Genomic DNA, 17,835 nt, shown 5'->3' with positions numbered 1-17,835 from the left:
GAGCTGGTTTGCAGAGCCCCCGGGGCAGCTGAGCCGGACACACTCGTCCCTCTGCCCAGTGGCACGTGCTTGTCCCTGGCACTGGGCATGGTTTGTCACAGCACAGATCACTCGTGCCTGGGAGGGGTGAGGGGTGGGGGTGTGTGTATACAAACCCCTCCCTGATTCCAGTGCTGGCTTGTGAATAAGACACCAGTACTATCCACAAGGTGCCCAGTCACTCCCAAGGCAGTGACGAGAGAGGGCTGCTCCCCGTTTTCCTCCTGGGATAGGGATGGAGACATACCCCAGATCCCAAGGAAGAGCTGGGTGTTTACCTGCAAACACCTGGCAGGACTGGAACAGCTTGAGGGTACCGGGCTGCAGAGGGAAGTTTGAGCAGCCAATTTAATGGTATTTTGGTGATGACAACCCCCCTTCCTTCCCTCCTAGTGCTTTTGTCCTGAAGCCAGCAGAAGGTAACTGGGGCTGTGCTGGGATCCAGGGCTGTGGGGAAGAGATCACAACCTGGTTTGCTGTGGGAGAAGCAAATGGGGGGGACACAGCACCTTCCTCAGCCCCCTTTGCATGTCCTTCAGGGAGCCCCATGCCTCCTACAGGCCTGAGAGGGGTTTGGTCACTCCACAGCCTTCAAGCAGCAATGGACACAGGCCCAGCAGCACACAAGGGTGAACAACCAACATCCTGGTGAACTCCACAGTCCTGAGGCAGTGACATCCCTACTTGGCACCTTTTGAAAACCTGGATGGGGGGCCCTGGGGCCACATCTGCAGTGGAGAATCTGATCTGGGGATGTGTTCTGCAATAACTCTGCTGAAGCCCTGGCTGTAAGCAGCTTCCTCTGGCATCCCGGGGGCACACACCACCATAATGGTCTTTTCTGCAGGCACTGCTGCATCCATTCTGCACAACTGCAATCGTGCTGCTGTGGGCTGCTCTGCTGAGTTGTTGTCAAGACGTGAATGCAAATAAATCTGCTCTGAGAGGAGGCTGAGGAGCAGGAGGTTCAGGGCTGGGGTTTCTTCCTCCTCCTTGTGGGAACGTGAACATCTGGCTCCAGCTGCAGCACCCACTGCTCTGAGCTGCTCCACATTCTCCCTTGCCTTGTGCAGGTCTGCTAATAGAGCTCGGAGAATCTTCCTGGGTGAACACGCTGCACTATTTGCCACTGTTTGCCAGTGCCTTGGACTCCTGTTCATGCAGGCTCTGTCAATGTTGACCCATGGGTCTGTGGATGTGAGGTAAATCCCTGGGAATCCTCTGTAAATACCAGCAAGGCACTACAAGCAAATGGCACAGGGATCAGAGATGAGGCTGCTCCCAGGAGCTGGAAAGACAGCCTGTGGCCTGATCTGGGCACAGCCTTGGGGCTGGGGGACAGCAGGACCTGGGGTCCCACCACAGGGCAGGAAGAGCCCACCCTAGGCAGCTGCACATGGGCAGTGCTGTAGCCATGTCGACATTACCATCCTGATGTTGACATCCTGACACGGTCCTCCAGCTCTTACAACACTGGAAAGAAATTTGAAAGTGGCATTTTCAGGGATTTACTGTCCCACACAAGTGCCCAGGCTCTTTGCAAACAGTGTGGGTCCACCACACCCCCTCACCCAAACTGCTCTCAGCAGGAACCAGCGCACTGTAGAGTGGGGCATCACATTGATTGATGCCTTGGCTACAAGTCCTGAAACACAAACAGGTCCCTCTGTGGGCCACTGGGTTTCCTCCTTGTCCATCCTCACCAGCTGGTGTGGAGGGAGCACACAACCCTCGCTGGCTGAGGCTGCCACCAGTGCCCAAAATGTCCCAGTCTCACTCCACCAGACCAGAGCAAGATGCTCTCAGAGCCAAAGCAAGCTTGGTTTGCAGAGTAGTAATGCTGCTCTGGTGGATATTTAGACACCTCCCAGCTTACTGTGGCTTAGAAATGAATATTTATTATTAATTCTATTCCTTCTCTGGTAAATCACAGGATAAATCACTGCCACTTGGTGATAAAGCATCCAGGAGCCAATCTTTAGCCTTGCCTGAGATTTATGCCCCTTTAAAAACAAAGATCCTGACAAAGAGACAGATTTCCTGGCACAGAGCAACTCTGTTTAATTAGAGAGATGATTCATGTTTTCAATCACAGTTTATACCAGGCCCTTTACAGTCAGCAGTAAAGCAGGAGACTGCAGGTCTGCCAGGCCCTTGAAAACAGCCCATCCGTGTTCCCTGCGGTGCAGGCACCGGCACGGTGGCTCTGCAGGGGTGGGGTTGCCATACCGAGGGGCTCAGCTGGACCCCAGCACCTGCAGACCTTCACCAGAGCTGCCTGTAACCCTATCCCAGTGGATCTGAACCGTGTGAGAGGCACACTCCCCCTCCCCATGCCTCAGGGACGGGGTCAGCTCCAGCAAAGAATTCTCTCCCTTCCCCACTCCAGCCAGTTCAGCCCTGGGCTGGTCCCTGGTGGGAGCTTTGCTCTCCAGGTCCCATGAGGGGGTTCTCAGCCTCCCTACAGGCAGCAGCAAGGGGCTGTGCCATGGGCCACTGCTGTCCCATGGTGATCATGTGGCTCGCAGATGTGGGTCGCAGGTGGAGGCTGGCTCCCACTTTGTTTTTCCCACTGGGATCAGCATCAGGGACACCCTGGGGTGGGAGGGCTGGGCAGACTGGTCTGAGCATCCCCAGGCTGGGCAGATGCTGCTGCAGAAGCTCCACTGAGCTCCCATGGCCATGGGAATCTTTGCAGTGGTGCTGGGGGTCTCGGGGAGGCCAGCACTAGAAAGCAAAGCTTTGGCCCTAAGTCTGCTCTGAAGTGGGAAAAGGTTCTTGCAAGGCGGGGAGCAAACACATGGTGAGGCAATGTCATGCTGAGCTGATCCCTGGAAACAGGGACACTGTTAGAGAGCAGAGCCTGTCCCTGGGATGTGGTACTTGGATGTGGGTCCAGCACCACGGGACCAGCCAGGACAGAGGCCCAACTCAGCATCTCCGTTTTCCTCCTGCCTGGCTTGGCTGGAGGAGTGAGAGCCAGCCTGGTGAGGAGGTTAAGTGAGGTACCAGCCCTGCACAGGGCCACCATCCTCACACAGGGCCACTGGCCCCACACAGGACCACCAGCTCCACACAGGGCCACCAGCCACACATCCAGCCAGGACTGTCTAGACAGTCCCAGGAGCCGGTGTCTGCCTTGCTCTCTGCACCTCTGCCAGCACAGCCCAGGCATTAACTCAGAAATGAAACAGACGTGGCCAAGGCCCATAAAATTAATTAGCTCTCACTTTAAATTAAGCATCTCAAATGGGTGTTTCATGGAGATTTAATTAAAAGCCTGAAAGTTACGCTGTGAGGAACGGCTGGAGCCCAGCCACAGGATGGGGTTGGGGCACAGAGCTGGGAGCTGGCACCGTGCCCTGGCTGTGCTGAGGGGTCCGACAGGCAGCACGAGCTGATGTCTCCCTTCTGGCACCAACATCTCCTTCCTCCTAAGCCTGTCCTTGAGGAACATCTGTCCCCAGAGTGGAGCACAGCTGGGGCATACAGGTCTGCAGGAGGGACACCTGGGTGGCACTCTGCCCACAGCGAGGGACTGCTCTGAGTCAGAGGGGATTGGGAGTCTGTCCCATGCTTGTGCATGGCCCTGGACACCCTCCTCAGCACCAGAGGATGTGGGAGAGCCAGGAGGAATCCCAGACTGAGGACATGCCCAGAGCATGCACCAGTATAACCAGGGGCAAGAGGGACCAGGCTGGGTCTCCTCAACCTGTTATGTGTCAGGTCCATGGGCATCACCTGAGGTCCCTCAGGTGGGATACACCTGATGCTGGGTGTGCCTCGGTTATGCACCAGCAATTAATGGGCAAAACAGTCTGTGCTGAACAAACATTGGCCAAGGGCAGCCCTCACTCAGCAAGATGTCTGCAGTCACCTCATGTCCCTGTCCTTGTGCTCTGCCAGCAGGTCCCCTCCAGTTCAGCCTTAGCAGGGCTCCACGTGGCCACAGGTGCATCCCAGATGGCAGCAGCCAATGCTCATGGTGCTGGCACACTGCTGAAGCTTGATGCTTAATGGAGAGAAAGCACTGGAGAAGGAAAAGCTGGTTATCTCCACCCCTGAAGAGCCCTGAGGACGCTTGGCAGTGTATTTGAGAAACACCCCTTTCCGATCCTAGAGCTGAATTCTGCCCTTCTCCATCGCTCCTGTCTCTGGACCCTCAGGGAATTCAGGATGGGATGCTGGGAGCCCACATGAACACAGTGCAGAAAAATCACCTTCGTTTTCCAGCCAGGCACTGCGAGGGCAGCTCTGAAACATGGGAGCAGAGGTGTGGGGACAGGGCCCTTACTGTGGGCAACAGCACTGCTGGGTCTAGACCAAACCCCAGAATAGCCACAGCCCTGGTACCAGGCTGGGTCTGGGGACTGCATCCTCCCCTGGAAACAATCATCCCTCTGTGAGACAGCCCCATTCCATGCTGTCCCTGATGCTCCCGAGCAGCCTCACAAGGGCAGGGTCCTGCCAGCGGCTGCACAGCCCAGCTCAGCCAAGGTTTGTCCTTTACTTGGTGTCAAGTTGTGATCTGAGATCCCTCATTGTTTAAATTGAGGCCCTGCAAGACGTCAAGTACAAGCCAGGCTGCTAAAGGCAGGCAGGGCTATTTTTACCCCAGGGAGAAAACAGGGAGCAGACAGGATGTCCTTACAGGGACAGGGACTGGGACCAGGGCTATCCTTACAGGGACAAAGGCTGTCCTTCCCTGCTCATGCTGAGCACCAGCAGCTCACACATCTCCCAAACAGTGCTCAAGGAAAGAAGCTTTTTGGGGTAAGGAAGGACCTTTCCAGCTTTCCAAGGTGCCTACCATGGGGGGGATCACCTTGGCCAACCCCCCCGTGCTACTCAGGCCAGCCTGGCAGCACAGCAGTGAGGGAGGCTGTTACACAGCAGTCCAAATGGAAAGGGCTGAGCACGAGCTTTAGCACGTGCTGATGACACCAAATCCACCTCTCCAAGGCCTCCCAGTGCCCTCAGCTTCTGAAGGGCTCCCCTCTGTTCCCTGGGGTTTGGTTCCTCAGATGAAACCCCCAGCTGGGGGCTGGGGGGGAGAGGTTCCTTTGAAGTCAGCCTGGGGACTCCGTCAGAGAACAACCAACCCAAGGCTTTCCTGTGTTACAGAAACTGGATGCTTAAGATCCCACTTTTAACATTTCTCCCAGGAGAGCACTGATGCTGGAGCTGTGCTGTTTCTTGACATTCTGTTTTCTGAAGAGGAGCTCGAATTTGAATAATGAGGCTTTGACAGGAGGGCATCCTGCCTTGCCTTCTCGGTTCATGCTGGGACTATTCCTCTCCCCAGGGAGACCCAGCCTGGCTGCCAGAGAGCAAGAGAGGCCATGCTCGGGAACAGAAGCCCAATCAGTCGGGGTGTGGGTGCTCCCCTCTTCGTGCACCTCCCCGTGCCATGGAGGGATCCCAGCACCTCTTACTCATAAAGGCCACACACACAAGACAGGCCCAAAGGGCGTCATTACATGTGCATGTCTCACCATTATGTAATGGCTAATTTACCTTAATTACATTAAACTTATAACAAACTTTTATCTCATTCCTAAGCTATTTATGCTGCTTATTCTTTTGCTCTGCCCCAGCTTTCTGATGAGCAATTCCCAGCTGTTGAATAGTGGCCTGACACGGCACAGCCTGTTGCTACCTGGCTTACTTTGCCCTGGAATTTGTTATCCCCATACTGCTACTGATGTGCCAATCCCATCAGGTGTCCCAGTTGCTTCCTCAGCCTTTTGGGGTATTTGTGGAGCCCACACAGCCACAGTCAGGTTGGACTCTGCCGGCTCTCCCACCCACCACCTTCCTGCAGTCACTCGTGCATTCGCTTCCCACACCAGCTGTTAGAGGTGACATTCTCCCCAGCTTTCTCTAATCCCCTCAGACTCACATTCCATTCATGAGAGCCCATTAATTCCCATCTGAGGCTTAGGGACATCCCCAGAGGAACAGCACCATAGCACCTCCCTGAGCCCAAACAGGATCGGAAATCCAGGTGGGAACAAGAAGCTCTTTGCAAAACTCCAGTGGCTCACAGAGCTTCATCCTCTCTGGTTTCCTCCCCACCATTTCCCTGGGGCTGGCTTCCTGATCTCGAAAACATGGCAACAAGTGGCCCTGCTGCCAGCAGGACCAACCGTGCCACACTGCCCTGGATCCTTCTCATCCTTGCTGTCGTCAGCTCCAGTTGCCCTGTGTGCTTTCCTGACCCTTCTCAGTTTTGAGAGCATCTCATCACTCCAGAACCATCTCTGGGACATTTCAATGGATGCAAAGGTGTCTGTGGCCTTCATCCTCTCATCCAAAGCCCTCCAGGTTTTGCCTTCTCCACAACTGAACCAGCAGCAACCTGCATCCACTGGAAGCATTTCCATGGGAGCTCTGTGTTCCTCTGGGTTCCTTCAGCCAAGAAGCTGGGACCTGATTTTCTCTTTACCAAGTTCAGAAGTGCCAGAGTGGTGTGAAACATCTGGGATAAGGTCGGGATGTCATGGTCATGCCTGTGCAAGGGTACCCTCCTGTTCAAGGAGCATCTTTAAGATCAGAAGCTGTTTGCTACAGAATCTGCTGGGATACTTTAATTCCTTGGGGCTGTTCTCCCCATGGTGTTTGCACAAGCGGCCAACACAGGGACAGCAGCCAGTGTGCTTTCATTAAGTCTACAATAATTAGGATCAAAGGCTCAAAAGAGGCTTCGTGGGCCAAACAGCATCAGGGCAGTGCTGGGATAATGGTTGGACTCTGTGACCTCAGAGGTATTTGCCAACCTAAATCATGATTCTGTGATTCTATCCCTTACACTGCAGTACCTGTACACCTCACCTGTGGGCAGGCGGGTGCTGAGCCCCTGACCCTGGGGCAGCATCCAGCACTGCTGGGCTGTGCAGCAGGACCTGTGCCATCCCCCCCTGACCCGGCAGGCAGATTTCACCAGGCTCCGTAAGGACACCCCGGCACCAGAACACCCCTCGCCTGCCCCCGGGGAGCACATCCCCTCCTCCGCTCCCCACACGCTGCCCAGATCCCTGCTCCCCACAGCCCGTGCTCCGCCCGGCGCAGCCCAGCCCCGCTCCCCTCTCCCGGTGCGCCGGTGGCAGCGCTGGGGACCTGCTGCCATCCAGTGGCTGCTGCCGCGGGGATGGAAACTGGGATCCGCGCTGCCCCGGGACGGAGCGCACGCGTGTCTGCACACAAAGGAGCGTGTCTGTGCCCCTGCCCACGCGTGTTCTCGGTGTGCCCGTGTGCAGGGACTGGTCCACTGCAAAGTCGCCAAGGCAGCCGGCGTGCACTCAAGGACGAGCGTGTGCGTGTGCATGCCGCCTGCATGTCTGGGAGGTGCAGCTGAGGGGGACAGCAGGAGCAGGTCGCTTTGCACGGGCAGGCTTGTGCTGTCTGCCCTGTCCCCTCTGCGCGGCTCAGCGTCACACACTCGGTGTCACGCCCAGTGTGCACAAGCAGGCAGCAGGGCTGGCTCTGGAGGAAGATGGGACCACTGCTCTGAGTAGCAGAGCCGGCAGCAGGACACAGGACAGCGCAGCCAGGTCCCCGAGCTGGCCTGGCTCTGCTCAGAACCCTCCCCTGACAGCCAGGACCTACCCCAGAGCTCAGCATCCTCCCCTGGCAGCCAGAATCCATCCTGGAGCTCCACATCCTCCCCGTCAGCCTTATCCTTCGGGTCTGACCGTTCCTGGGCCACCATGGCGTGATTCTCTCAAGTCTGCAGAACCTTGGGGATGTTCAGACTGTGGCTGTGACTTTTCTGGCCATGACACCATGCTACGACAAGAAGGATGGGAGAACTAGCCCTGCTCCAACTGCCACGAGCTGTGCTCCTGCCCTCAAGCACGTAGCTCCACTGGTGCTGAGACATCTTTGCTCCCTCTCCAGGCTCCACGTAACTGATGGTGGTGAATGGTGTTTGTTAGGAGCCTTTTCTATCTGACATCATGCATCTGCCACCCAGATGCAGACAAGGAGAGGAGGAAGAAGGTCTCAGCTCAGCATTCCCCTTGGACATGGGAGTGCTCCAAGTGCCCTGCTCCACACAGCCCTCCCTGATCTTCCCTGGAAGCTGCCAGTGGGCCTAGTGGCTTCCATCACCATGACGTCCTGCCCCAACAGCAGACAAGGCACAGGGACCCTTCATGCACCTGCCACCCCAGCTGGGTGTTATGGGTCACAGCTCATCTCACCACCTGCAACTGGGGACCACCAGTGAGGTGTGGAGGCAAGTACAGGAGCAGGATGTCCTCTTCCAGAAGGATCTGGGTGGGGGACAGTGCAGGTCAGCCGTGTGGGTGTCACTGGCCCGCAATGGGCAGGGTTGCACCTGGATGCAGGGTTTGGGGTGCACCCTCCAGAAGAGAGCTCAGCATGTGTGTCAAGTTCCAGCCCCTGCTTCCTTCCCATTTTCCAGGGTGTGCATCCTGGAAATGGCCAAGGGGATGGCAGCCAGCCCCTGGTCCCAGCCATGAGTATGGGCATCTCTGAGGTGGGAGACTGCCCCAGCACCAATGGGACAGGCAGCCCCACTCACCCCCTCCCCAAAGGCAGCACAGGGCGGTCCCTGTCCCAGAGCCATTAATTAGTACACTTCCCTCTCTGGGGGAAGGATTGTCTCTAAGGATTGTCCTCTCTTGCTGCTGCTGTGACCCTCCAGTTGGCCAAGTGCAGCCAGGGCCTGTTCTGTCACAGCACTGCCCCACACCACCCAGCCCAGCACAGAAGGATCTAGAGGTGATAGGTCTGCTCTCCCCTGGCCAGGCTGTGAGCAGGACTGTCCCCACAGACCCCCATCACCCAGGGACATTCAAACAGGCAGGTGGAGCCACAGGACCCTGTTTGATCCCTGCACACAGAACAGGTTTAGTGCATCTCCAGCCCTTCTCCCCAGCCAAGCAAGCCTCCAACCTTTGGTTCTCTGGTGCATTTGGTGGGCCAGCCTGGGTACTCCATGGTAGCAAGAGCTTTCTGTCCTGGCCCCTTTGCTCTGGGAGAAATCTCCGTCCGTACGCCATTTGGGAAATGGGGAGGCAGCTGGAGATGCTTAAATCCAAGAGGCCTTCTCCCCAGCCAAGCAAGCCTCCAGCCTTTGGCTCTGTGGTGCATTTGGTGGGCCAGCCTAGGTACTCCATGGCAGCAAGAGCTTTCTGTCCTGGCCGCTTTGCTCTGGGAGGAATCTTCAAACGTACACCATTTGGGCAGTGGCACAGGCAGCTGGAGCTGTATAAAGCCAAGAGCCCTTCTCCCCAGCCAAGCAAGTCTCCAACCTTTGGCTCTTGGGTGGATTTTGTGGGCCAGCCTGGGTACTCCATGGCAGCAAGAGCTTTCTGTCCTGGCCCTTATACTCTGGGAGGAATCTTCAAACGCATGAAATTTGGGCAGTGGGACTGGCAGCTGGAGCTTAATATAGCCAAGAGGCCTTCTCCCCAGCCAAGCAAGCCTCCAACCTTTGGCTCTGTGGTGCATTTGGTGGGCCAGCCTGGGTACTCCATGGCAGCAAGAGCTTTCTGTCCTGGCCCCTTTGCTCTGGGAGGAATCTTCAAATGTACGTCATTTGGGCAGTGGGACTGGCAGCTGGAGCTGTATAAATCCAAGAGGCCTTCTCCCCAGCCAAGCAAGCCTCCAACCTTTGGCTCTCTGGTGGATTTGGTGGGCCAGCCTGGGTACTCCATGGCAGCAAGAGCTTTCTGTCCTGGCCCCTTTGCTCTGGGAGGAATCTTCGTCCGTACGTCATTTGGGCAGTGGGACTGGCAGCTGGAGCTGCGTAAAGCCAAGAGCCCTCCTCCCCAGCCAAGCAAGCCTGCAACCTTTGGCTCTGTGGTGCATTTGGTGGGCCAGCCTGGGTAGTCCATGTCAGCAAGAGCTTTCTGTCCTGGCCTCTTTGCTCTGGGAGAAATCTTCGTCCGTACGGCATTTGGGCAGTGGGGCTGGCAGCTGGAGCTGTATAAAGCCAAGAGCCCTTCTCCTCAGCCAGGCAAGACTCCAACCTTTGGCTCTTCAGTGGATTTTGTGGGCCAGCCTGGGAACTCCATGGGTAGCAAGAGCTTTCTGTCCTGGCCTGCCATGGCCCGCAGGGAAAGGAATGGGACCGGGCACTGCAAATCAGGGTCTAGACACAGTAGAGGTCTGCGGAGCAATGCCGACGTTATTGGGGGATCACGAGACTTAAATAGGGTAGGATAAGGAGGTGGAACCGGGAGAGGGGAGGAGTCTGGGATTGGCAGCTCAGGGACACTTATGGTAGGGCGACTGGGTAAGGAAGGGAGGAGTTTTTGGGTGTAACTGGGGAAGTGGACAAATGGTAGCTCTCCCTGCACTGCAGCTCTTATTGGTCAATCAGGTGCAGGGGAGCGGGAAAACAGGGTTTTGGAGGGAAAACGGAGAGGGGAAGAAGGAGACAATATGGAGGATAGGATTTTAAAACAACAACTGGGGGTATACACAACCATATAACAATATAACAATAAATTGTTAAATTGGGGACAAAAAGGGAAACTATCCAGTCCAGTGTGAAGTCATATCTGGTAGATAAATGTCCATTTCTGTGTGATTGTGTCTCATTCTGGATTATATATTTGTCTCCAGGCTTGATATTTCTTCTACTCATCTGTGTGTTCCCCAACACTGACCCCTTTGCTCTGGGAGGAATCTTCGTCCGTACGCCATTTGGGCAGTGGGACTGGCAGCTGGAGCTCTATAAAGCCAAGACTCCTTCTCCCCAGCCAAGCAAGCCTGCAACCTTTGGCTCTCTTGTGCTTTGGGCCCAAGATATTATTGGGCAGACCAGTAATGCCACGGCGGGGCTCACCAAATGGGACAGCAGCCCTGTTTCCCCTGACAGAAAGCTTGTTAAGTTTGGCTTTCAGGTGCAGTGTGTGGCGCAGCCTGGGCACTCCGTGGGCGGCCAGGGCTTTCTGTGCTGGCACCTTTTCCCTTCGAGGAATCCTCATTTGTAACGGGTTTGGATGGGGTGGCCGGTATAGGCGGGGCGGGGCTGACCAAAGGGGGGACAGCAGCCCTGTTTCCCAGGGCAGAAAGGTTGTGAGCTTTGGCTTTCAGGTGCAGTGTGTGGCGCAGCCTGGGCACTCCGTGGGCAGCCAGGGCTTTCTGTGCTGGCACCTTGCGCCTTTGAGGGATCCTCATTTGTATCGGGTTTGGGGGGGCGAGTCGGCAAAGGCGGTCGGGGCTGACCAAAGGGGGGACAGCAGCCCTGTTTCCCAGGACAGAAAGCTTCTAAGTTTTGCTTTCAGGTGCAGTGTGTGGCACAGCCTGGGCACTCCGTGGGCAGCCAGGGCTTTCTGTGCTGGCACCTTTTCCCTTCGAGGAATCCTCATTTGTAACGGGTTTGGATCGGGTGGCCGGCAATTGCGGGCGGGGCTGACCAAAGGGGGGAACAGCTTGGCCAGCCTCCATCTTCATCCTCTGACCATGGGAAACTTGTCAAGGGAGAGACATTGTCCACCCACTTGGCCACTGACTGGACAAGCGTTGAGCATGATTAAATTGGTTTCCATACTCAATTGAACATAAAGCAACTTCATTCATATTAATAAAGCCCAAATTTCTGCGGTCACTTGAGTGACTGTTTCAAGCAGGCATTTACTGTGTGGCAGCTCCTGGCAGTGCCACAGCTGGGCAGCCCATCAGCAGTGTTAATTAAAGGCGGAATTGGAAATTATTACCATAGCTGTGCTGCTTCTTCTTTGTGATAAGTTATAATCTCCCTCATAAATTAACACTTGTAATGCCTCCCATAAATTAACAAGGGTAGGGAAGAAACGATCCCAAAACTGCAGGGGCTTTCCAGGGAAATGAATTGCTTGCAAGGATGATCAGTTTTTAATATCCCCATTTAGGTGGTTTTGGAAGTGCCACTGCTGTGTCACACCCCCTCCAGCAGCAGCTGTCAACACCATGGCTCTTCCACCTTCGCAGGAGAGGCTGTGAGGGGTGGGGGCACTCACCAGCCCCAGGGCAGGGGAGGGTGAGGACTCTTTGGGGGTCATCCTGGAGCAAACATGAGTCCCTGCCTGGTGCCAGCATGCCAGGAGCACAGGTGGAGGCAAGTGGAGGAGAAACTCCTGTGTCTTCCAGAGCGGCCATGGGCAAGGGCCAAATCAGGGATCATCCTTGGGGTGCTGCCACGGATCCCCAGGCCAAGGAGGTCTCCAAGGCTGCCTACCCACTGTGTGCCCACTGCAGGAATTTCAAGGCAGGTACAGGAGGCTGGGCAGAGGAAATGGTCTAAGGAAGGGGCCTGAGTGGGGTGGTATCCCCAAAATCTCTCCAGACAAGGCTCAGAGGCTGAGGATCTGCTTGGTACCTGGCCAGCAGGAGCCAGGAGAGCCTCAATGTGCTCTTGGGCCACTCCAAACATAACAGATCTGCAGCCCACTATGCTCCCATGTGATGACTCAGTCCCCAGAGATGAGCCTGGAGGGGGATGTATCTCTTACCTTTCCATCTGGACATGGAGTTTCCTTCCAAAAGGGTGGAAAAGATGGATTCACATCCAAAAGCATTGCTTATAGCTCAGAATGCTCAAAGCTAGCGTTTACTGCCATGGGGAGGCAGCTCACAAGTCCCAAGGGAAAGATATAATGTCTTGTTGAATATTCTGTGATTTGTACATTCCTTCAAATGCCACCAAAAATAAGACATTCCTAGTACTTGCTGTGCCTGCCAAAACCAGTTGGAGCACAGAGAAGCTCCACGGGGGTGAGGATGAGGAGGGGAAACACACACACATGCATGTGTGCAGGCACACAGGTGTCTGGGAAAGGCTCAGGGCTGTCCCTCTCCAGCCCATTGCAGGGAGGAGGGATGGCTCCCACCACCTCCTGCATCCCCTGCAGCATCTCAGTTGCCCCTGTCCCGTCCTGACCTGGGATGACCCTGGTACAGTCCAGAATCACCTGTGTCCCATGTCCCACCATCCCACCTCCTGCCCAAGCCTCAGCAATGCCCTTTGTCCTCCATTCCTTCGGACAGCAGGGGGAGAGCCAACAGGTCTGGAACCCATCTGGGTTCATTTCACCCACGGCCAAGCAGGAACAGGAAAAGGAACATTCCTAACACCAGCAGGGACAGGGAGTGAACAACTTCTCCGAGTGCCTGGGAACATATTGAGAGTCACAGGCTGGAAATGAAGGCAGGAAAGTGCAAAGCTCTGGGCACAGGAGAAGGGGACACTGCCTGGGGGTGAACCTGCGGGTGGCTCATCACCCACAGCTACTCTCAGAGGAGCGGGCACCCCAGGAAGGGATATTCACTGTGGTATGATGTATCTAATTGCAGCCATGGACTTTATCCCCCTGGGAGAGCAATTCTTCCTCACTAGAGGGAAGCACCAGATACTTTACTTAAAAAAAAAAAAAAAAAAAAAAAAGAGCTGAAAATGCACCATTAGGTGCCATAATGATTTCAATGCCCCCACAGTGCATCCCTGCAGCTCCCACCACTCTTTGCTGTGCTCCTCAGAGAGCCTCAGGATGGTTTCTCGATGCCCATGAGTGCTCACCTGCGTGAGTGAACCCCTCCACTGCCAGACAACCCCAGGCTTGCATCAGCTCCATGGAAATGCATATTTGGTTTTAATCCCTTCCCAATGAGCTGGAAAGTCTTGCATTGGAACAGCCCACCATCCTCTGTCCCAGCAGGAAAGGCCCCTTGACAGTGACGTTGTGCCTGGGGTCACTCATGGGGCTCTGCCAGAAGGAGCGTGATGCATGGAACCCCTCGTGCCACAGGACACCCTGGCCCAGGCTGTCAGGACATTTTGAATTACTTACTGGAGTGTAAGGACAGGAAAACATCCCATTCTGGCGCGGCATGACTCACCATCACTGCCTGGAAGGAAGGCTCTGTGCTGCGCTTGCCCCAGTGGGAGCACTGTGTCCTGGCAGAACCCCCTGTTTGGGGTCTGGATGTGGGTGAGTGCAGCTCATGGGTCCAAGAGGAGAAGCAGCAGCTCTGCATTCGAGCCCAGCCTCAGGAATGGCAGGGCTGTGCCAGATGGCCATGCCACAGGCACTCAAACCAGGAGGGACAGACCAGGAGAGGAGGAGGTGTCCTTCAGAGGGACCTTCAGGGTGGGCACAGAGGAGGTGACCCAGGCTAGGAAATGCTGGAGGTGGGAGAAGCTCCAGAAAAGCTTGGCAAGGAGAAGGACTGGGGATTTTTTCATTTTCTTTGCAAAGTCCTGGTTTCTCACCATCTGAATCGCTGCCTTCAGGAGTGCAGGCACAGGATGGCTGTGCAGGGGTGACACTCTTTCACCTGGAGCAGCTGGGAGGAAAAGAGCAGGCAGTGGGCAGGGCAGAGCTGGGCAGAGCCAGGCAGAACTCTGGGGAATAGTCCAGATGGGAACTCCCAAAAACAGGGTAGCAACAGCTGAAGGCATCCAGACTCCCATCTCTGCCAGCTGCAGATCTAGGGCTCCATCACACACAAAGCTTGGGGAACTGCATTGGTCCTCTTGGCCCCGTGCACAGGGAAAAGGGCTGCTCTGGTGCTCAGGGGAGCTGCCCCATGCACTGTGATGGGCAGCTCTGGGGCGTCTCATCTTCCTGAATGGAGGAGACTCCATGCCAGGCGACAGAGACTGCTGGGTCCCCATCCCCCTGCATGTGAAGCCAGGCCCAGGCAGGACGACAGAGCCACGGTCACCCAGCCCTGGGGGCTGCCCCGATTTCCCAGAAGTGCTGCAAAGCTGTGGGCAGGGTGTCTATTTTGTTTAACACTGGGAAAAGCAAGACAAAAGAAAGGCAGCAGCTCCCTGGGTCCCTGTGCTGGGTGCTGGGCACCAATACCACCCGTGTCCCAGCACATCCCTGCTCCTGTTCAGGTGGTGGGGACGGGCCCCTCTCCACAGCCACATGTGGCCCCCCAGCCTGCCCACCCGTCCCCCTGCGTGGCTGGTGGCTGACGTCAGGCAGCAGATGGATCCTGTGCCTCGCAGGCTGGCGTGGGGGTGGCACCGGCGGTGCCGACAAATACCACGGCTGTGACGGCACTGGTTATTCTTAGTGCCCGCGGAGGCGCTCAGGGGGTCGCCTGGCAGGGGGGTTGGCACCGCCGGGCTCCCCTGGAGCAGATGGCCCATCAGCATGAGCCAGCTCCCACCGAAGCACCAACAGGGAAGGAACGGGGAAGGCAGCACAGGCAGATTGCACCAGGAGCCCTGCCTGGTGCTGCCCCGGCTGCAGCAGGGTCTGCAAGGAGATCTGGAGACCCCCTGAGAATAGGACACAGTACAGTCCCTCCTTCAAGACTCCACAGGGGAAGGGTCCTTTCAAAGTGACCATTAGGAAAAGGGCCTGTGGAACCTGGACAGCTCCACAGCTCCCAGACAGACAGATGGTACGTGGCTGGGTCCGCGGCCAGCACAGAGCTGGCTAAACTCAGGCCCCTGCAGCCCTGCACATGCCTCCTGCACTCTCCTTCCCAGTCCCTCTCTAGTCTGAGAGACTGCAGGAGAAGCTGGGGCAGGACTGGAGTCCCTGCCCTGAGCTGGGAGCAGAGCATCCTGCATTTCAACCGGAAGGAAATCCCTTTCAGTGTTGATGGAGGAATGTGGAGCCCCTCTTTGTGCGATGCCCTTTGGGGTCAAAGCTGTCCTTGCCCTCCTGGTGTGCCCCACTCTCTGGCATGTCACCCTATGCCAGTCATGGCTTAGGCCTGGCAATGCCACATCTGGGTGTGGAGCACCTGGGTGCCCTTGAGGGAAATGGGTGTGCAAAAACCATCCTTCCCGTGAACAGTGGGACCCAAAAAGGCCAGAGCTAAACATAGGAGACCTACTTTTCCAGCTGCCACAGTCAGCAGCAGGGCTGGATGCCTACTCCCAGCTGATCACCTCAAACCACCACGTGGCTCCCAGATCTGGGGCTTTAGGGAGCTCGGCGTGGCTTGCACGTGAGATGTGTGCCGGTTGTGGATGAGAAGCAAAGAATTGATGGCAGCGGAGCAGCAGGGCTGGTGTGGGGCAGCCCTGCCTATGGCCAGTCCTGGCCTTGGGGCTGCTTCGAGCGCTGAGTGGCAGCTCTGGTGAGGCTGGAGGGGCCACGGGCCAGGCGGCACAGCCAAAGGGCAAAAGGAGCCTGGAGAAGCCAGCGACCTGCACCCAGGGCCACCTTCAGTGCCGTCGGGGACGGGCAGGACCGACGGGCCCGGGGCAGAGCCATGGGGGCTGGAAGCGGGGAAGGGGTGCCAGCCCTGGGCGTCGTGTCCTTCCCTCTGTGCCCACGGGATGGCAGCAGCCTCCCGCGGTCCTGCGGGCACCCGCCCACTGAGCCCGGCGTGGGGCTCAGCTCCTCCCGGGGCGCAGCCCAGGGAGCGGTGAGGGCAGCGGGAGGAGCCCCCTCCTCAGCTCACGGGTGCCATTCTCCAGCCGAAGGGATGGAAGAAGAGAAAGCTCAGCATCCTTCTGCTTCCACGGATCCTGGCAACACTGGGGTCACCAGGGACCCCCTCACCACTGGTGGGGTCATCCCGGGATGTCCTCGCCAGCAGGGAGGTTCACCAGGGACCCCCTCACCAGCCCCCTGCCAGGCTGTTCCCACCGCACACAGGGCAGATGGATAAGGCTCATTCCCCTTCCCTCCTTCATCGCCCACTGGAAGGGGTGAGGAAGCACCGCATCAACGGCCCTCACCGTGCCAGTGCACAGAGGGTTGGGACATTCCTGTGACAGCCTGTGGGCGGTCCCTTCTTCAGGAATTCACCTGTTTTCAACATCACCCCAGGGCTGACAGTTCCCCCCGCCCACACCTGGATCCCCGCTAGTGCCAACTCCACTGGGAACCGGATCCTGCCCGTCCCCAGGACCGATGGACTGGCAGGGACCGATGGAAAGCACTGCCTGAGGTCGCCGTGGCCACTCTCCCAGCTGTGGATCTGTGGTGGCCGCTGTCTCGTGCCTCCCCTGGTTACTATCCTGGAAACCGCTTCATCCTCATGTGATGCATCTTCCTCCTTCTCGCCAGACAGGGAACAGGAATGTTTATTGGACACTTCTGCCACTTCTTCAGTGGGAGCAGCTACCCCGTTAAAATCCCCGGCGGGCACAGCGCTGCCGCCAGGACCCCCGCTGTCCTGGTGCTCTGGCGTCTTTGCCCTGCCGGATTTTGACCTGGTTTATCTCTCCCTGTCAATCCCATGCCCTTCAGACACGCTGCCATCCTCCGATTGCTGCTTGTTGCACCTCTTTACACCAACCCTTCTGTAACCTCTCCATACAGAACCTCCCTCTGCCCCCACGTCCTCCTGCCCATGGTGGGCTTCCCCAGCCTGCCTGCTCCCCACCTTGGCAGCTCTGATCCCTCGGACCCTTGCCCAGCCCTTTCCCACCAGCTCTCGGTTGTTTTTCTCTCCGAAGGGTGAGGAATTACCGTGCTGGCCCGCGGGGTTCATGACCGGCAGCAGTGGCAGCCCAGCACCGCGGCCGCCCTCTCATCCCATCTTTTACGTGTTCTCCCGAGCCGGGACCTCGTCACGCTCCCGTTCCTCACCCTGAGGGTCCCGGGCCGGCCGTCCCCACCTCTCTGCGGTGTTGTCCCATGTCCCAGCTCCATCAGGGCAGCACAATGTGCCTCAGCCACTCTTTGCCAGCCCATCAGTGCGGGTCACTGGTGGCAGAAACGCTCCCCCTGCATTGTCAGGGAAGCCACTTTTCCCCCTCTCAGAAATCCCCTTTTCCCCTCGCATATCCCTGAACCCCCCGCATCTGCCGGCGAGTCCCAACGTGCCCCACATCCATGGCCCCCTGGCTCCGTGCGCTCC

This window comes from Manacus candei, unplaced genomic scaffold (assembly GCF_025592945.1).
Source record: "Manacus candei isolate 608988 ecotype Guabito, Panama unplaced genomic scaffold, ASM2559294v1 h1tg000003l, whole genome shotgun sequence".
NCBI classification, from domain to species: domain Eukaryota; kingdom Metazoa; phylum Chordata; class Aves; order Passeriformes; family Pipridae; genus Manacus; species Manacus candei.
The sequence above is the reverse complement of the archived record's forward strand: the minus strand, read 5'-3'. Positions refer to the sequence as shown.